The 21,712-nt window shown below is 38.4% G+C and overlaps 1 pseudogene; it reads right to left on the reverse strand.

The window, feature by feature from the left end:
- Positions 1-5,437: 5,437 nt before the first annotated feature.
- Positions 5,438-16,728, reverse strand: LOC112671350 (succinate dehydrogenase [ubiquinone] cytochrome b small subunit, mitochondrial-like; annotated as a pseudogene).
- Positions 16,729-21,712: the final 4,984 nt, after the last annotated feature.

Below are 21,712 nucleotides of genomic sequence, written 5' to 3' on the forward strand. Positions count from 1 at the left end.
GAAACAGAGTAGAAAAGTGGTTTCTAGGAACTGGGGGGAGGTAAAGAAGATAGAGAGAGGTTGGTAAAAGGGTACAAAATTTCAGTTGTAAGATGAAAAGGGTTCTGGGCCTCAGTCGGTTAAGTGTCCAACTCTCGGTTTCAGCTCAGGTCATGATCTCAGAGTCATGAGTTTGAATTCTGCATTGGGCTCCATGCTCAGCAGGGAGTCTGTTTGAGATTGTCTCTCTCTTTTTCCCTCTGCCATTCCCTCCTGCACTCTCTTTCTCTCTCAAATGAATAAATAAATCTTTTTTAAAAAGATGAATAAGGTCTTATAGCTAATATATAACTTTGTGAGTATAGTTGGGTAACACTATTTATAACTGAAATTTGCTAAGAGAAAACTTAAATGTTCTCACACACACATACAAAATAAATATGTAAGGTGATAGATGTATTAAGTAGATGCAGGGGATCCTTTCACAGTATATACATATATATCAAACTACCACTATATACACCCTTAAATATCTTATAATTTTATATGTCAATTATACTAAATACAACTGAAATTTAAAAACAAACAAACGAAGAAGATTCTGGAGAAGGCAGAGAATATTGAGAAATCTGATTTCCAGTCTAACTTATTTTCTGGTCCAATTCAGAAAAGTTATACTTTTCTCATCATTTTGAAGGCTCAGAGGAAATTGGGTGGGTATCTAAGCAAGGAAGTAGAGGAAATAAGTAGGAATGGTTTAAAAGTGTTAAGTCATGCACCAATATAAGGATGAAAGGCATATTGAAAGGACTGGTAGAGAAATTGGCAAGAAGAAATGGGCAAAACAATTCACTATGCATAAGTTGCATATAAGAAAGGTATGATTCAAGAGTGGAATGTATTTAATACAGTAACTTGTTCTTCTGGTAGTAACTGTAGGATCATGGAATTTAAAACGACATCTTATTTCCCTACAACTATTCTGAATTCCTGAAGGACGTAATCATGAACCAAGTCATTGCCAAGTCATTAGCTCCTTTAGTAAGGACAGTACTGGAAATATGTCAACAGGTTATAATATGTTTCACATGTTTCGGTCTATTGGCACAAACAATCTGCAATAAGATCTAAGGAAAAGCATGAGTAGGTGTATCAAAGTTATTAAGAGGGAGTAGAGAGAATTATCAAATTATGAGTTGTGAATACACCTAAGTTCTTTACTATATTATAATTTCTGTACCTATTCTCACATAAATTAATCTTTAAATATCCTAGAGAGACTTTCTGAGTAGCTTTGAGAACATCTATAAGCTTGAATTTGGGCATTTTTTTTTAATATTTAAAAGAAAATGAAACCTTCACCATGAAATTGAGCTAATTTACTGTGCAGCAAGCATATTCAGTTAATACATTTGGGGTTCCATAAATATAATATGAAAAGTGCACATGTAATATGAATTCATTTCATGGTTTCCATCTATCTACCCTTTTTAGAGAACATTGGCAATACAATAGCCTCCTGTACAGCTCATAGAAGCTACGTCCTTGGCAGTAATGAACATGTTACTTTAACCTTCAAATGGCTAGGCTTTACAGTACCAGGAATCTTTCTGGGCTGAATGGTGAGTATAAAGTGTTCATAATAAGAGTTTCACCATTAGGCTAGCCAAATCCTCCCATCATATTGGTGTGCCCAGGGAAAGGAGATGGGAATTTTTATAAAGTTACTCCTTTTTGATCTTGAAAGATAAAAATGACTCCAGCAGTTCCCAAATTTCACCTATGATGCTTGCAGGGTTTTACTGCTTCACAAAACTACAATGAAGCCCTACCAGTTAAAAAAGATCTCTTCCTCTACCACGTGGTGTTTACAGTCTTTGATCACTTTAGATGGAAGAAGTGGCATGCTGCCAGAAGCAGAGAACTGGAAGGTTTTTGTTCTTTTGTAACTATTAAAATATTCTTATGCACTAAAGGAAAAAGAACAACGTCCCAAACAGGGTACTTCTGTATCATGTAAACAACATTGTGATTTAATTTGCTAATTTTCAAATTTGCCTTGGAAAATAAAAGACTACCTGTAAACTGTCAGCCTGGAGATAAATCTTATTGTTAGTATGCAAACCTGTTAGCACACTTTTTTAAGATTAGATCTGCTCATTACATGTGAGTATGTCTTCTGCATATTCCCTGAGAAAAAGAAAGCAAGAATGTGGCTTTGATGAGCAATAGTCCAGCATGTGCAAGGATCATTTAACAGGGTTATTTCCTTAAAACTAATCCAGAATCTCTGATGTCTGCTTAACGAATTGAATCTTTCGTTATAGTCACCACCTAAGTAACATCAGGAATACCAGGAGAGTCTTTCTAAAAATGGATTTGGTCACAATATGGATAGGATCCTACCTCTGCGAAGTAGATTGTGTTTGGGAGGGGGGGTAAACAGCCAAAATCAACAAACGTTGCCTTTGAGTAGAGAAAAATTAGCACGTTTGTGTTTTGATTTAACCTTCTAGCTTCAAGGCTAATATCTGGACCCTGTGCAGGTAATGGAAAAACAAATTATGAGCATCCTCACTAAAATACATTTGTAGCAAAGTGGGTGATAAATAACATTTAAAGTGCATTTTTCAATTATTTTATCTTTCCCATTAGACTTGAAAGTTCTTGAGTAGGATGGTACTGTTACTGCTCCCTGTGGATATTTTCCATATATCCTTCTGTATAAACAAACTGGAACATCTCCATACCCATAAGACATTTGCTCTTATACTATTTCCAATTCCTAACAAGATCTTATCTCTTTATTCAGCTCAATGATGTAATCATCATCACCATCATCATTGTCTACGTCATCATCATTCAACAGTTTTTGAGTGCTTGAACCCCGCATGGCATTCTGTTATTCACAGAAACAACCACTTAGAGTCATCATTTTACTAATCCACTTTATAGTTTCTAAAGATAAGGCCTACAAATATGAATTTATGTGTATTGTAACAATACAGTTTGGCTGGTTTGCTTGAGGTAAGGTAATACCTCCCTCCCATAAATAAATGTTTAAATATTTATTTTACTATTTATTTATAGTTATTATTATGCATTAATATTGGGAGCAGGGATTCCATTTCTGAAACTATAAGGAACTAAAGGTTTGCTTCATAGGAGTAAACATATAAAAGCCTTAATAAATATAGACTGAATATTTCATACTATGTGAAGAGTATGGTTGATAGGTAAAAGGAGAACATCCAAGGACAGAAATTTTGAAAAAGTAAAAATGCAGATCGGTGAATATATTATGAAGCCAATGTTCACCCTGGGATATTTGCTGATCATGGAGGCTAGAGCTTAATCTTAATTTTAATGGGCTGCAGGAAGAAAAAGCAAGACACAGAACTAGGTCATGAGCAAGAAGGGGAGTTAGATTTGAAACATTTACTTATAGGTAAAATCCTCACCCCTTACATCCCACCTAGAAAAATAAGAGACTTTTTAATACTATGATAAGTAATAACAACAACCCTTCCTGCAGAAAAAGACAAAAAAAGAGAACTGGCTGCCAGTATTATTTTAAGGGGGAAAGAGGTGATGGACAGGGAGAGAAAAAGTATGTCTTATAAGAATTTCTAAACTTGCCCCAAAAACTTGGGGCACTTGGGTGGCACAGTCAGTTAAGCTTCTGACTCTTGGTTTCCACTTAGGTCATGACCTCAAGGTCATGACAGTGAGCCCCAATTTGGGCTCCACTCTCCACACTGAGGGCAGAGTCTGCTTGAGTTTCTCCCTGCTGCCCCTTCCCTTGTTCTCTCTCTCTCAAAAATAAATAAATAAATCTTTAAAAAAATAAATTCCTACCAAAAATTCAACTATATTTATTTTTAGTAAAAGCCATCATACTATCCATTAGCTCTCAGCAACACCACAATAAAATAATTTTAAATTGAGTGCTGTCCAAAATCATCTAGGTTTACTGGTCCTTCAGACACCAGACAGAAGTAAATTCAAATCATCTTTCAAGGAACACACTTTAGATATGGAAACTCAGGCAACGGGGGAAATAAGCTCATAAAATACTAATAATTATAATATACATTAGTAAACAAGCTATTGAGAAGTGAGAGTAGAAAAAAGATTGCAGCATCAAACCCTCAAAAAGGTTTCAGAATTTGACTGAAGGCCTGATATATTTAAGGAAAAATTTTAAAGATATAAGAAAATATAGGAAGGAAATAAAAAGTGACCAAAAATTAAATGTAATAAAGGAATTACAAATAATTTAAATTAGTAGTATATATATATATAATATATATATATACTACTGGTATATATATATATATGTGTGTGTGTATATATATATATATAGTGACATGAGAGAGAGATGGGAAGAAATTATATAGGATTCAGTATAGAAAAACAGAAGGTATACATGAAAAAAAATTAAGAGAAATATAAGTTAAAGATCGAAAATCTAGCTTGTCCCCTGGACTTCTAAAGTTGCAAAAGTAGAGAAAAAAGAAATTAGAATGTGTAAGTTAAAGTTACCCTAGTGTTCCTGCAGGTATACCACATTCTCTATGGATGAATAGGAAGCAAGTTTATTTCTCTATCATTTGATGTGCTAAGCAAGGATTCCTTTTTTTTTTTTAATTATTATATAGCATTTTATTTTTTAAAAAATTTATTTTCATAGGATACATTTTCACATTAAAGATTCCTACAGTGGGAAAACAAATAATAATTACAGTTTTTCATATTCGTAGACAGATTATTTTAGGGCAAGTAAAATAAACACATTTGAGGATTAAGTCTCAGTTTATTTATTTATTTATTTATTTTTTAAGTCTCAGTTTAGAATCTATAATACTTTCATACATCTATGAGGGGACCTCTTCCCAATATGGAACTTCTCCATACTCAGAAGCTCTCCAGGCTCTTCTTCCCAGAATTTAGAAATGAATAATGTCAAAGAGCAGTATTTCCTAATTTTAAACTTTCCCTGGGACATGTAACCATCAGTAACCAGTAAAATTAAACACTAATTTTAAGTCTTTACTTACAAATTAACAGGTTTTCCCTTTCTCCATCATTCCCAGGACAAATACAAAAATTTGATCATCTACTGATAGTAATAAAGCTGAATCCCCTTTAAGAATTTGATACACTAACAGACAAAGGCTCATACATAATGGTTAGTTGTGCTATGAATCTTGTGAGAAGCTAGGAGACAATCCCATAACTCACCAGAACAAGGAACCCAGTCTCCAAATTTCTTGGATATAATTCATCTCAAACCTTTTCCTCAAAGACTAAATTCTAAAAATAATCAGGTGATTAGAAGAGGTTTGTCTCACCATTGGACTTATCTGTTATTTTCTCCTTACTGTGAGCTGAAGGGCATGATAGAGCAGAGGCAAAGAGGTGTACAATCAATTCTGAAGGTATTAAGTCAAAAAGGTCAGAGTTTTCACAGCATGGCAACAACTTTGCAGATGCCCACATCATGGTAGTTGAAATAACAAAGCCCAGTAAAGGTTAAAGCCAGGAGTGCCAAAATGCCTGCCTTGACAGCTTTCTGCAAACCATCACCTCGAACATAGTCAGTAACCATTTGTCCAAGGCCCAGTAGTGGTTGGGTGACAGGTGAATGTGCTGGGTTCTACACCATCCTGGGCAAGGCTGGTCCTGGACAAATGCTGAAACATGAGCAGGTCTGACCACTGGGATTCAGAGAAACAGAGCTCAGCCTCCTTGAACACCGCACAGGACACAGCCTCCAGGGACTTGCCATCTCTCTCCTGAAGGCTCAAGGTCACCCACAACCCAGAAGCAGTCCTAAGCAAGGATTCCTAATCTGTATATCACCTAATTTATGACTGGAGACTGCAACACCTTCTACCATCTTGTGACTATGATTGTAAATGTGGTTGTGTTTGTTGGCATTGAGTCAAAGGGAAAAGATCATGAAGGATCACTTAAGGAAGGAATTTTTGGTACAGGTCTGAAAATGATGTTCATCGTCTTTCATTCAAATCCATTGCTAGAACTCCCTTATATGGTCATACCTAATTGCTAGAGAAGTCAAAAAATACAGCCCCGCTAAGTACCAGGGAGAATGGGAAATAGATTTGACAGTCACAACTTTTGTCACAGCCAACACTTCTGGTCATTAGATGTGCATTTCACCCTCTCCACACATAATATTCACACTCATGCCCTCCCCAAGAGAGACAATCCAAAGTGCTAACCATTTATTGCTTAGACCTGGAAAACCAGGATTCCTTTTTGTTTAGTTTAGTTTTTTTTTTTTTTTAAGGATTTTATTTATTTATTTGAAAGAGAGCAGAGTGAGAGAGCATAAGTGGTGGGGAGGGATAGAGGGAGAGGGAGAAGCAGACGCCTCGCTGAGCAGAAAGCCTGACTCAGGGCTTGATCCCAAGACCCCAAGGTCATGACCTGAGCCAAAGGCAGATGCTTAGTGGACTGAGCTATCCAGGTGCCTCAGGATTCTGTTAATATCCATTACTTTCCCTTGGGAAAGTATATGGATCGTCATATCTTCCAAACTATTATCTGAAAGAGACAAGTTATGCTTATCTTTCATCACCCCTAAAATACAATAATGAAAAAGGATCAGAGATATCACAAAAAAATGTTCTCACTCAAAGTAGGAGAGAAAAGGAGTCATATGACCATTAGTGATTCTAAAACAAGATAAAGACAGTACAATATATGAAAACTGGAGGCCAAACTCACTCATGAATATAGATAAATACATCTTAAACAAAATGTTGACAAATCAAGTTTAGCAAAATGTAAAAAGGGTGGCACATAGTGACTGAATTGGTTTTCCAGTTATGGAAGGTTGATTTGCCATATGATAGCCAATTAATAAAATTTAACACATCAAGATTGAATGATGGATTTTAAAAAAAGGCAAGTAAAATAAGGTAGTCCCAGGAGAGAACTTATGTGATTCATTGATAAATGGTTGGAAACAATCAAAAGCAAAATGGATACCTTTTGGGAGGTACATAAATATTTATTAAAACTATTAAGATAAAAGCAAGGCATTGATAAAAAACAAAATGCAGAGAAATGACATTCTCTGAAATAAGGGACTTCAGCATTACTGATGATATTCTCCTAGACTAGGTAATAGTATTCCTTACATTTTAAAAAAAGATTTTATTTATTTATCTGAGAGAGAGAGGGAGAGAAAGAGAACATGAGCAGGGGAGGGGCAGAAGAAGAGGAAGCAAACTCACCACTGAGCAGGGAGTCCAACACAGGGCTTGATTCCAGGATCCCAAGATCAAGACCTGAGCTGAAGACAGACACTTCACCAACTCAACCACCTAGGTGCCCCTATTCCCCACATTTTTAAAATTACAGTTGTATTTTGAAATTTATATATCAGCATACAACACCTTATGTATGTAATTGATATTTCATTTTTAAGAATTAAAATCCAAGTGCCTAAGAGTAGAAGGAGTTTAATTGGAAGACGTTTAGTCAGGGCAAGGAACAGCATGAGAGAGGAGAGAAGGCGTGTGGGAGTGAGGGGGGTACAGCAGAATATTCTCCCACATTGTAACCAACTGATTTTAGCTGCTGGGATCAGAGGCTGAGGAATAATGCTCTTTCATAAAGATTTTGGGAGACTCTGGACATAAGTAAAACTGGTAGAGGGCCTAGGTGACAAAGTATGTCACTGAAATGAAGAAATAACATTCTCTCAGACTTTGTTTTGGGCCGGGAATTCCTAGACACCCTGAAAATGGGCAGCTGAGACCAGGGTGAGCACTGGCCCAATAGTGGCCTTTCCTGATGGACACTGGCAGCAGGACTAGCATGGGCCTCCCGCCAGAACATCTGCAGCAGCAGATAAAACCAGTGCAGTTAAGGCGTGAGAAGCAGAACGTGTCAGGTGCCACAGAACCCCAGGGACTTGTGTCACCGTGTGAGGAATTGATTTGGAAAATGCTAAAAATCATATAAAGAGGCACTTAGAGGAAGGTAAGAACCTGCTCTGAAACATCATAACGAGTCTATTTTTATCCACAACCATTTAAACCTGCTGACATTTGACACATATAGATGTATGCTTCATGCACATAAACAGACAAAATCATTTAAAAATTGTGTGGGCGTATAATATGTTTTGGGACTTTTTTAATTTAGGGAGAATCAATTATATTCAGTTCTCTAAAAAATATGTATATTTTAATTTAAAAGCAATTAAAATAGGACATCAAGTTTTCTTATATGTTATTCAAAACTTTTGATGAGGGCTCAGTGTATATTTTCTTTCATGGTCATGCTTCTATGGGTTCTATTCTTGAATTAAAATAGTGCAGTGCTCAAAAGCCCATGCCCTATAGGACATGCCTATCATGCTCTTAGCTTGTATCCTTCTGATCTGGTGTCTTAGGATGAGTGAAGAAACTTGTCCAGAAGCCACTTGACTTTTTCAGATTTCAATACATTTGGTTGTTTATTAGTTGACACAGCACTCAATAGCTTTGCCAAGTCCTCAGAGCTCCTGTGGCTGAGACATAACAGTTGAGTTTAATTGCACAAAGCAGCTATGACTAGAAATGTACTTACTGAGCATTCAAAAACACAAAGACTAATGGTGGGAAAATGTTTCTGCAAAGATGATCTCAACAAAATGACTGACATTTGTTCATATCCTTTCTATTCATTCATTCTAAGTTGGTTCCCTTATTTTAGCTTTCCTAAATATGAAGCATTTCTGCTAAACCTGCTTACCAGGTACATTCCACAGATTTATTATTACATTTTAAAATTAGCTTCTCCTCTTTCACTTTCAAATGGATAGAAAGGCAAAAAAGCAACATCCATCAGATGAGGTCATCTCAGCAAGAAGCCCAATTAACTCAAAATAAAGTCCCAAATGTTAGATGAACCAGAACTCATAATAAGCCTCCCCCAGTGTACCATGGCCAATTTGTGCATTAAAATGCTTTGATGTGATCTTTTTTCCAGTCCTGTCACCTCTTTTACCAATGTATTATAGTCTTTAATGTACAAACTAATAAACTATTAGGTAAATGCATTAGTAAATGCACAGGCCTTTTTTTTTTTTTTAATTCTTTATGATTGGTTTATTTACAGTTACCTAGACAGGCACATCTGCTTTTGTCCCTTTGCAAAGAGTAAAGATTTGGGGGCTTTTAAAAAATTTGTCATTTCACAGTTATTTACTGTGGTGTCGGCAAAGTGGGTGGAAGAAGGAGAGGGAGAGAGACAGAAAAAGAGAGAGGGAGAGAGGAGTCTAATTATGAAGCAGATGTTGGGAGTGGTATTTATTCACCAAAACCACACGGGTCATTCATTAAAATCTCAGTTTTAATTAGCAAACACCTGTTTTCTGTTTGATTTTACATTGATATCTACTGTCTGCAATTTGCTTTCTTTAGTACAGGCAATTAGATAGCCTTGACAGTAACAGTTAATCTAATTAGTCCAGAGGTGCCCTGGGAGGTGACTATCGACTTGAAGAAATTACAGATACAAGCAATCACGGCTTCATTCACCTGATTGGATAAGATTTGTGCACAATTGCTATTGGGTGTCACCTTTTCCCTTGACCCTTCTTTTTAAATTTAAATTTAAGAGGAGTGAACTAATGAAAATTGTTGAGTGTTTGCTGTGTACCAATGACCATGCTTGGTTCAGAAAGTAGAAAGATAAAACCCTTTCAGCTCCTAGTCTAGAAGAGGTTAAAATCTGAAGTAAAGGACTGATATGTACACAGATTATTATATCCTGGAGGGCCTGGGAGGCCCAGAGAAGCAGGGATGAATCTAAGAATTTGTAAGCAAGAATTAGGATACTTTCGAAGTAAACTCTGGTTGCTGCTGAAAGAGCAGGAGAACAACACCGGCTTTTTCCAAACTGAGAAAGTGGTGCTTGTTTTCAATTGGTAGAAATTCATTTATAATCATGTGATCTGAGTGATTCTATCAATATTTATCATGAAACGTAGTGATGTTGGGACACCTGGGTGGCTCAGCAGTTAAGCGTCTGCCTGCCTTGGGCCCAGGGCATGATCCTGGAGTCCTCGGATCGAGTCCCACATCGGGCTCCCTGCATGGAGCCTGCTTCTCCCCCTGCCTGTGTCTCTGCCCCTCTCTCTTTCTCTCTCTCTCTCTCTCTCTCTCTCTCTCTTTCTCTCTCGTGTGTGTGTCTCTCATGAATAAATAAATAAAATCTTAAAAAAAAAAGAAACTTAGTGAGTGATGTCACCTGTTGTCTCTCTTTATCTAGATTATGGCATGTAACATGTTCTCTTTCCTACTTCTGAGGTTTAAACAAGTTGTCACTGAGATCTAGGAAGTACACATCAAAGAGATATCAGTCATCAGTCCTAATTCCATATGCATATTTTGAAATGGTGTAGTTAGATGATTTGGGGTGGATATGTCCATAAGTAAAGCAAAGACCAGAACATGGTTGCTAATAGAGATGTCTGCCAAAGCTGCTCTTCCTCTGCTCCAGTCTTATCTAATATACTTGTTTTGAAAAGATGAGAGCCCTGGGCTTCACTTGACTCAATTCACAAATTGGGCCCATAAGGAGAAAACCAATCCATCACTCAATTGCACACAGGTTGCTGTCCCAGCTGTTTTAAGAAGGCATCCTCTATGCATGCACAAACTTACTTAATGGAAACAGCCTCTGACTACGAGCATCACATTATGCTAAATGTTGACAAAGAGGGAATGGCACGGGGACTTTGAACAGGCCTATAACAATTAAGTTATGCTCTACCTAAAACTTCCCAAAGGCTTTCTCTGAAAAACATTCATCTACTGGTATGTTGATAGTGGTAATTAATTAACTAGAATTTTGTTTCTTCTTTATAGAATATATATACTCCTAAAGTGGGTTGGATTTGGAGGTTTGCTGAGGGATTAGTTATTGATATATGGAAAGGCCATCACTTTGCAAAGCTTCTTTCTTGTCCAGTGAAATTGCAATTGTGATGACAAGGATGATCGTTATGATTGAGGTGACCAAGATTCAGAGCATTAGGCAGTTTATCTATACAATGCTTCTATCACATAGGAGATCAGGGAAGGGAGTTAGTATTTGTCAGACATCTACTACATGCCAGCAATGGTTTTGGTTAGAAGCTTCCTGTATGGTATCTCATTGTAATTCTCATGTTGACCCTGTAAGCTAGGTTTTTAGATATTTATAACAATGTAGAAACAGGCTCAAAATGGTTATATGAATTTCTTAAAGGTTATATTGTTAAGCAGTGGCAAATTATTTTGAAGAAGATCCCTCTAATTTATTACACTGTCTCCAAATTGCATCTAATAAATACAAATATGCATATCATGCTAAATATTTGCTGCACAGTTTTAAAAATTATAGGTGAGTCCTCTATCTAGGAGAGTGGCTGACACTGACATTCTATCATTTGATTCTCAGAATAATCTCAAGACATTGTTGGAACACATGATATTTCCACTCTGTTAGAGGTGAAGCAATCCAGAAAGTAGCAAGCCTAGAAACCATCAGGACTCTGTCAGACACAACTAAACACTAAATAAATGAAGAGAAACCACATATCATTCTAACTCTAAGGAACTCACTATGTCATGGACAAGATAAGTATAAGTAATAGATTATGTTCACATAAGACAGTTAATAGAGGAAAATATAGGGCTTGGGGGGGAATATAAAATGGCAATCTGCCCTTCAAAGCAATAGTACATACTGTCATTTCTAAACAACCTGTGACCCACACAATATTTACCCTCCCTGTATTACATTCCTTCAGAATAAACTAACCCAGGTTACAGTGCTCATATGAGTTTATAGACATGTTACTTATGACCAGTCATAGTCAGTGAATGATGGTAAATTTTGAACAGCTGGCATTTGTGGCAAAAGAAAAAAAAAAAGACCTGATTAGTTGCATATGCCAGTTTCCATGGTGTAAATACCCTCACAATTTCAAAGCACCACCATGATATTGCTAGGATGCATGTTGAACTGGGAAGAGATGTTCATAATCAACTTGCGAGAGCTACAAGGCACTGGCCTCATCACACCACTGGTATAGTTAATATGAAAGACTGGAATGTGTTTCCCCAGAAGCCCAAGACCTTTGCAGTACTCACTCCTCCCTCCATGGCACCTAATTCTCACCTACGTATATACATTCATGCCCTCTCATACTCTCTTCTCAGAGACAACACTTCCATCAGGAAAAAAATTCAATCACTTAGTCATCTCAGTTAAAGACTTACATGCTTTACTAATTAGAGGAAATAATGGCAAAAATAAACGGGTAGGAAATGAATTTTTAGAGTCCCATCTTAGGGTTCATGTAATCACAAAAAGTTAAGTGGTTGCCAGCATTAGCTGGACTTAAAGAGAAAGCCAGCAGTCCTCGCTCTTGTCTGTTAGAGGGAAGACATGTTTTTGCAGCAATAGTTCAGCACAATCAATACTCTAACATAAAAGAGCAACCATAATGTAGAAAAATATGCAAAACAGATAAGATAGAAAATCCTCGTGTTATTAGTCTCATCAAAGGCTTCTGATTCTGCCAAGACACTGGAAGAGTCTTAAAAGAAATAAATCACTTTCTTTAAATTGCTTTTCTTTTTTTATTTCTTTATTTATTGTTGAGTAGACTTCATACTCAGCGTGGAGCCCAACACAAAGCTTGAATTCAAGACTGAGATCAAGACCTGAGCTAAAATCAAGAGTCAGACACTTACTCGACTGAGCTACCCAGGTGCCCCTCCCTTGTTTTTTTTTTATTTTTTTTTTAATTTATGATAATCACACACACAGAGAGAGAGAGAGAGAGGCAGAGACATAGGCAGAGAGAGAAGGGGCTCCACGCACCGGGATCCCGATGTGGGATTCGATCCCGGGTCTCCAGGATCGCGCCCTGGGCCAAAGGCAGGCGCTAAACCGCTGCGCCACCCAGGGATCCCCCCCCCTTGTTTTTGATTGTGTTCCCTTTGATATTTTATTGTTAAAACTTTACCTTGGTAAAGCTGCCATTTCTGTCTTTCCTTTCAGCCTAGACCACTTTGCTTATTTCTAGATATTGCTAGGATGCAGAATTGAAATCATCAGAGTGCCCCTATTCTGCTGGGGGATATCAGGCAGGGCATGTAATGGATTCTAAGCTACTTCTCAGTATGTAGAGCTGTGATAAGTTATTCTATCTTTTTTTTTTCCCTTCTAGTCTTGTTTATCAGGCAGAAAAACAATCCCGGCTACTTTCTCATTCATATTCAATGACTTGATTTGAGTATTGTTTTAATCCTTCATCAGAAAAATTATCATTCTCTTTTTCCTTTACACATGTAATTTCAAAAGCTTTGCTGAATTTTAAAATGTCTTTTTGTCATATCTCCAAGCTTATATTTTTTTCATGAAAAAACGGACCTCCAATTTGATAATAGTGGTCACTGAGGGATTTCTTTGGAAATGTACTCTTCAGCATACTCTTTAATAATAATAACAGTAAACACATATAGCGCTTCCTTTGTGAGTCATTGTGCAAAACATTTTACATATGGAAACTCACTCATTCCTCATGACTACCTATTGGGAGGTATGACTATTTCCCCTGTTTTATAAACGAGAAAATTGAGAGTCATACAAGTAGCAAATGGTGGAACCGATATTTGAGCTGCTCATTGTCCAGGCATATCGCAAAAGTAATAGCACCTCAAAAAACTAGACTCATAATTAGTGTTTCATAGATGTTTGTTGAGTGAGTGAAATGAACATAAGTAGAAGAGGTTGCTGCTGTTTATGGAAGTTTGCTATCCTATAGTTGGAACCAGAAAGTGGTTTCTCTGATTTGCAGAATATGGGATCACTGATTAAAAGATAAAATTCTTTAGGAGTATTAGTGCATTATAATGCTTTAGCAGGCTTTAGTATGAATACATATGCCTGCAGCAGTACTTACCATATGTACATATGATATATACAAGCATAAGGTGGTCTCTTCTAGAGTGAATTTGTTCTTAGCGAAAAATGCAGCCAAGTGATGAGGTTGGGACTGTGGCTGGGATGGAAATCAAAAATACACTCTATAGAAATCAATTCTGAGAAGGAAATAAGTGAATGGTGGGATAAAGGAGAGTACTACATAAGCTTAGGTTTGAAAAAAATGAATGAAATTAATTTATAAGATAAGTATAAGAGAGAAACAGATGTTATCCAGAAAACAGCTTGATTCCAGAGAGTAAGTCTAAAAAAATAGGCAATTAAGAATTAAACCCATGAGTTAGAGTTGAAAGTTGAGGATAAACAAAGATGGTGTGGAAGAAAGGGCAAGTTCCCAAAATGGAGACTTTATGAGGAGGTGCAGGGAGCTGGTAATGTTGGAGAAAGACTGCAGGGTGAGGGGGTATGATGTCTCTCCACAGCCCAGCCAGACTTCTATCTGACAAACAGCTAAGGGGTTCAGCTGTCAATTTGTCTACCTCATTTTTAAAGAGACCAAATATTTGTTTAAATACTTAAGTGACTCTGTGGATAAAGATGAACACCACATTTTAGAAGTGCATCAGATTCACTGAAAATATAATTCACTGAATGTTAACCTACTTCCAAAAAGGCTTGGTGAAAATGAAATGCCCAGTAAATTATTCGAAGGTGTAGCAACTCTTTAAGTCAACAACATAACAGTAGTAAGAGGATAGTATTGAGAGTTATTATAAAGATGTGTGTGTGTGTGTGTGTGTGAGAGAGAGAGAGAGAGAGAGAGAGAGAGAGTGTGGCTTAGTAAATGTGTACGTTGTAGAGAAGAAATGTTCCAGTGGCTGTAAAATTATACATGCTATATTAAAAATATTTAGGACCCTCCATAATCTCCAGGAAGTTTTTAGAAAAATCATGAAGTGCATTGATATGAAAGCTCATGCTCTTAATCATTCAATGGGCATGTAATTGGCATAAGCTTTTGTTGAAGAGCTTGCTCTGGCCAGCCAGTTTTATTTTCTCTTTTTCTCCTACTACTAAATGGTGACTCTTGAGCAGAAGCCTTGTTTTCCTGCATTTGGAGCATGCTATAGGACTCACAAATTTAAAGATCCAAGGTGAAGCATGAATGAGACTTTAGGTTTATCCCAAATTAAATGTTAAATCAGTGAAGCCTTTGGTTTAACAACTTACAGAGGAAGGTCTTGTCAGAGTTATTGTTTCTGATACTCCCGTTTTGTTGCTTTTTCTAGGATATGTTCTCTGTGATTTTGCTCTTTTAGATTACGGACTGATTCTTCAATGCAAAACTTTAAACTTTAGGCTCTTATAATCCTGGCTATATGCTGTTTCAATGTATTAACAACTAAATCCTTGTTAAAATAGTACAAATGATGATAGACAGTTGTTATATCTTCTTGTTGGATTGTCACCCTCATGATTATATAATGCTCTTCTTTGTCTCTGGTTACAGTCTTTGTTTTAAATCCAGTTTGTCCCATATAAGTATTGCTACTCTGGCTTTCTTTCGACATCCATTTATCTGATAAATGTATCTCCATCCTCACTTCTAATATGCAGATACCTTAAGGTCTAAAATGAGTCTTGATCACTTCTCGGCCTTTTGGCTAAGATCAAGTGTAAAATGAATCTCTTGTAGGCAGCATATAGACAGGTCTCATTTATTTCTATCCACTATGACACTCTATGTCTTTTAATTGGAGTGTTTAGTCCATTTACATTCAAAGTAATTATTGATAGATATGTATTTATTGCCACTTTACTTCTTGTTTCATCATTGTTCCTAGTTTCTCTGATCCTTTCTTGTCTTTGCCACTTTTGGTCTCTCCTTTCCACTCAGAGTTCCCTTTAATATTTCTTGCAGGGCTGGTTTAGTGGTCATGAGCTCCTTTAGTTTTGGTTTGTCTAGGAAATTCCTCATCTCTTCCTCTATTCTGAATGAAAGCCTTGTCAGTTAGAGTACTCTACACTGCAGATTATTCTGTTCAGCACTTTGAATATATCTTGCTTCTGACTTTCTTCTGACTTGTCAAGTTTCTGTTGAGATCCAACTAGCCTTTTGGGTTTTCCCTGATAAGATTTGGTCTTCTTTTGCTGCTTTTAAGATTTTTCTTTATCACTATATTTTGCAAACTTAATTATGATATATCTTTATGTTGGCTGGCTTTTGTTGATCTGGATGGAAGTTCTCTGTGTCTTCCGGATCTGGAGGTTTGTTTCTTTCCCCAGATTAGGGAAGTTTTCAGCATTTATTTCTTGAAATAAATTTTCTGTCCTCATTTTCTCTCTTCTTCTGGGACTCCTAAAATACAAATGTTATTATGTTTGATGGAGTCACTGAGTTCTCTAAGTCTATTCTTGTGTTGCATAATTCTTCCTTGTCTCTTTTGTCCAACTTCATTATTTTCCATTATTTTGTCTTTTAGGTCACTAATTTATTCCTCTTCTTTTTCCAGTCTGCTGCTCATTGCATTAAGCCTGTTTCCAGTCTCCCCCCCACCCTTTTTTTTTTTTTTTTTTTTTTTTGCATTTTTCATCTCTGATTCTTTTTTTAACTCTTTTGGCTCTCTGGTAAAGGTCTCACTGATGTCTTCTCTTCTCGAGGCCAGTGAGCATCCTTATGATTATTGCTCTAAATTCTCCATCAGGCATGCTATTTATATCTGTTTCATTTAGATCTATGGCCATGGCATAATCTTCTTCTTTCACTGGGGTAAATCCACCCATCTTGGCATTCTGTTTAGGTCTCTGCCTCCTCCTCTATGTTAAAAAAGCTATTTATGTCTCCTGCTCCTAAAAGTAATGGCTTTATGAAGAAGAAGCACCTGCCCAGGGCCTGGTGCTTCAGGGAATGCCTCCAGTGTGTACTGTGTATGCTCTTCTGTTATGTTTTAGCTGTTCTATCCTTCAGACCAATCATCTGCAGAGGCTCTCCTTCCCTGCTACAAGCAGTGTTTGGTCCCTGGCAAGTTTTAATTAGGTGTGCTCTGGTCTGCTCATGAAATGAGACCTGACATCACTTACATCAAAATTGAGGCCCTGAAGAAGTCTCTGGTCAGGAGATATGTTATGGACAGGGTTTTGTGCTGGTCTTCTGGGGAAGTGGTCTACTGCACTGGGACTGAGGCAAATTTGACGGAGAAGGGCAGTCTCACCAGAACATAGGGATGTGGGGCATGGCGTAAGGAAGTTAGACAGCCAGTGTCCAGGCTGGGCTGCTTTCCTCAGGTGGCACTGTGTTTATGCTGAAGTGGGGAGGGAAATGGTGCCAGTCAGTTCCTTGGTTCCCAGAGAGAAGTTTCCATGAACACTGCCTCTTAAGGAAGCACTCCAACAATAGTGTTTAATTTCCTCCCTATGTACCCCAGGCACCTTTCAGGTAGCTGTTTCTACTTTCTGTCCCCACCCAGGTTTTTTGGCTGCCTTCACTCTAGGAGCAGTGTGGTGACCTCTGGGCTTTATCCAAGCCAAGCCTGCTGACCTTTAAAACTCCAGGCTTTTGAGATGTGGTGCAGGCAAGGGTTTGTGCTGGTCTTCTGGGGAAGGCAGAGGGCCCACTGCACTAGGTCTAGGGCAAGCTTGACTGAGAAGGACAGTCCTAAGAGAGCACAGGGGGTTGGGGCCTGGCGTCTGTAAGTTGGTTATCCAGAATCAACCCAGTGTTGCTTCCAGGAGGTGGCTCTGTGTTCAAGCTGAGGTGTATGGGAAGGATATGGCTTGAGGCCAGCTCCTTTGTTCCCCTAGAGGCATCTCTGTGAACACTGCCTCTCAAAGAGACCTGCTCTGAGAAGAGCCAATAATCTCCCCACATTGTGCCTGAGGTGTTTTATAGATCACTGTTTCCATGCTGTCCTACCCCTGGTTTGAATCCAACAATACATTTAAAAAAAATAATAATTCACAATGATCAAGTGGGATTTATTCTTGGGTTATTTTTAGGTTGCAAGGGGTGGTTTAATATTTTCAAGTCAATCAATGTGATATACTATATTATAAAAGAAAGGATATAAAACATATGATATTTCAATAGATGCAGAAAAAGCATTTGACAAAGTACTATATCCATTCATGAGAAAAATCCTCAACAAAGTAGATTAGATAGAACATATCTCAACATAGTAAAGGTCATACATGAAAAATTCACAACCTATACCATACTCAATGAGGAAAAACTAAGAGCTTTTCCTCTATGGCAAACAAGGAACAAGACAGGGATGTCCACTCTCACCACTGTCATTGAACACAGTACTAGAAGTCCTGGCTTCAGTAACAAGACAACAAAAAGAAATAAAAGGCATCCAATTTGGCAAGGAAGAAGTAAAACTTTCATTTTTTGCAGACTGTATAAACCCAAAGACTCTACAAAAAAGTCTGCTTGAATTGATAAATGAATTCAGTAAAGTTCTGAGATTAAAAAGTCAACATACAGATCTGTTGCACTTCTATATACCAAAAATGAAGCAGCAGAAAGAGAAATTAAGGAATCAATACCATTTACAACTGCACCAAAATCAAGAAACCTAACCAAAGAGGTGAAAGCCTGTGCTCTGATAAGTATAAAATACTGATGAAAGAAATAGAGGAGGACACAAAAAAATGAAAATACACTCCATATTCATGGATTGGAAGAACAAACATTGTTAAAATGTCTATACTCTCCAAAGCAATCTACATATTTAATGCAATCCCTATCAAAATACCAATAGCATTTTTCACAGAGGTAGAACAAACAATCCTAAAATTTGTATGGAACCACAAAAGATCCAGAATCACCAAAGCAAACTTAAAAAGCAAAGCCAAGCCAGAGTCACAATCCCAGACTTCAAATATATTACAAACCTGTAGTGATGAAAACAGTATGGTACTGGCACAAAAACAGACATAGTCCAATAAGACAGAATAGAAAACCCAGAAATGAATCCACAATTATTTGTTCAATTAATTTTCAATGAAACAGGAAACAATATGCAATGAGAAAAGGTGTCTTCAACAAATAGATTTGGGAAAACTGGAGAGCAGCATGCAAAAGAATGATGTTAGACCACTTTCTTATACCAAACACAAAAATAAATTCAGAATGGGTTGAAGACCTAAATGTGGGACCTGAAACTATAAAAATCCTAGCGAATACAGACAGTAACCTCTCTGATACCAGCAACTTCTTATAGAAATGTCTCCTGAGGCAAGGGAAACAAAAGCAAAAATAAACTATTGGGACTTAATCAAAATAAAAAGCTTCTGTACAGGAAAAGAAATGATCAACAAAACTATAAAGCAACCTACAGAGTGGGAGAAGATAGTTGCAAATAATATATCTAATGAAGGATTAGTATCCAAAATATAGAAAGAGCTTAGAACCAAAAGAGGAATAATCCAATTAAAAATGGGCAGAAAATATGAATAGACATTTCTCTAAAGAAGACATTCAGATGGCCAACAGATACATGAAAAGATGTTCACCATCATTGATGATCATGGAAATACAAATCAAAACTATAAATATATATCATCTCACACCTGTTAGAATGGCCAAAATCAACAACACAACAAACAACAGGTATTGGCAAGGATGTGGAGAAAGGAGAACCCTCTGCACTGTTGGTAGAAATGCAAACTGGTGCAGCCACTGTGGAAAACTGTATGGAGATTCTTCAAAAAGTTAAAAATAGAATTACTAGCAATTTAACTTCTAGGTATTTACTAAAGAATACAAAAATATGAGGGGGGAGGGGCAAGATGGCGGAAGAGTAGGGTCCCCAAATCACCTGTCCCCACCAAATTACCTAGAAAACCTTCAAATTTTCCTGAAAATCTAAGAATTCGGCCTGAGATTTAAAGAGAGAACACCTGGAATGCTACTGTGAGAAGAGTATCGCGCTTCTATCAAGGTAGGAAGACGGGGTGGGGGAAAGAAATAAAGGAACAAAGGCCTCCAAGGGGGAGGGGTCCCGCGAGGAGCCGGGCTAAGGCTGGGGCGAGTGTCCCCAGGACAGGAGAGCCCCGTCCCGGAGACGCAGGAGCTGCACCGACCTTCCCGGGGGAAAGGGGCTCGTGGGGAGTTGGAGCAGGACCCAGGAGGGCGGGGATGCCCTCGGGCTCCCGGGGACACTAACAGACACCTGCGCCCCGGGAGAGTGCACCGAGCTCCCTAAGGGCTGCAGCGCGCACGGCGGGACCCGGAGCAGCTGGAGGGGCTCGGGGGCGGCTCCGCGGAGGGGGCTGCGGGGCGGGAGCAGCTCGGAGGGGCTCGTGCGGAGGAAGAGGCTCTGCGGTGGGGGCTGCGCGGCTCCGGGAGCGCGAATCCACCAGCACAGGCTCCGGAGCACAGGGCGCCGGGACACAGCCCAGGATCCGGCCTCCCCCGGGACAGGTAGAGGCCGGGAGGGCCCAGGACAGCAAGGACGCTCCTGCCCCGAGCTGAGCAGATCAGCGGCCCTGCCCCGGAGCCTCCAGGCCCTGCAGACGGAATAGTTCTTGCAGGAGCTGAATCCAGGGCTCAAGAGCTGCCGCAGCCACTGGAGTTGTTCCTCCAGGGGCCTCACGGGGTAAACAACCCCCACTGAGCCCTGCACCAGGCAGGGGGCAGAGCAGCTCCCCCAAGTGCTAACACCTGAAAATCAGCACAACAGGCCCCTCCCCCAGAAGACCAGCTAGAAGGACAACTTCCAGGGGAAGTCAAGGGACTTAAAGTACACAGAATCAGAAGATACTCCCCGTGGTTTTTGTTGTTGTTGTTGTTGTTTTGTTTTGTTTTGTTCCGTTTTGTTTTGCTTTTTGATTTGTCTCCTTCCCCCAACCTTTTTATCGTTTCTTTCTTTTTCTTTCTCTTTTTCTTTTTTTTTCTTTCTTCCTTTTTTCTTTCTTCTCTATCTCTTTTCTTTCCTTATTTCTCTCCTCTCTTTTGCTCCTTTTCCCAATACAACTCGCTTTTGGCCACTCTGCACTGAGCAAAATGACTAGAAGGAAAACCTCACCTCAAAAGAAAGAATCAGAAACAGTCCTCTCCCACAGAGTTACAAAATCTGGATTACAATTCAGTGTCAGAAAGCCAATTCAGAAGCACTATTATACAGCTACTGGTGGCTCTAGAAAAAAGCATAAAGGACTCAAGAGACTTCATGACTGCAGAATTTAGAGCTAATCAGGCAGAAATTAAAAATCAATTGAATGAGATGCAATCCAAACTAGAAGTCTTCACGACAAGGGTTAACGAGGTGGAAGAACGAGTGAGTGACACAGAAGACAAGTTGATGGCAAAGAGGGAAACTGAGGAAAAAAGAGACAAACAATTAAAAGACCATGAAGATAGATTAAGGGAAATAAGCGACAGCCTGAGGAAGAAAAACCTATGTTTAATTGGTGTTCCCGAGGGCGCCGAAAGGGCCAGAGGGCCAGAATATGGATTTGAACAAATTCTAGCTGAAAACTTTCCTAATCTGGGAAGGGAAACAGGCATTCAGATCCAGGAAATAGAGAGACCCCCCCCCCAAAATCAATAAAAACCGTTCAACCCCTGGACATTTAATAGTGAAGCTTGCAAATTCCAAAGATAAAGAGAAGATCCTTAAAGCAGCAAGAGACAAGAAATCCCTGACTTTTATGGGGAGGAGTATTAGGGTAACAGCAGACCTCTCCACAGAGACCTGGCAGGCCAGAAAGGGCTGGCAGGATATATTCAGGGTCCTAAATGAGAAGAACATGCAACCAAGAA

This window comes from Canis lupus, chromosome 16, assembly GCF_003254725.2.
Source record: "Canis lupus dingo isolate Sandy chromosome 16, ASM325472v2, whole genome shotgun sequence".
NCBI lineage: Eukaryota > Metazoa > Chordata > Mammalia > Carnivora > Canidae > Canis > Canis lupus.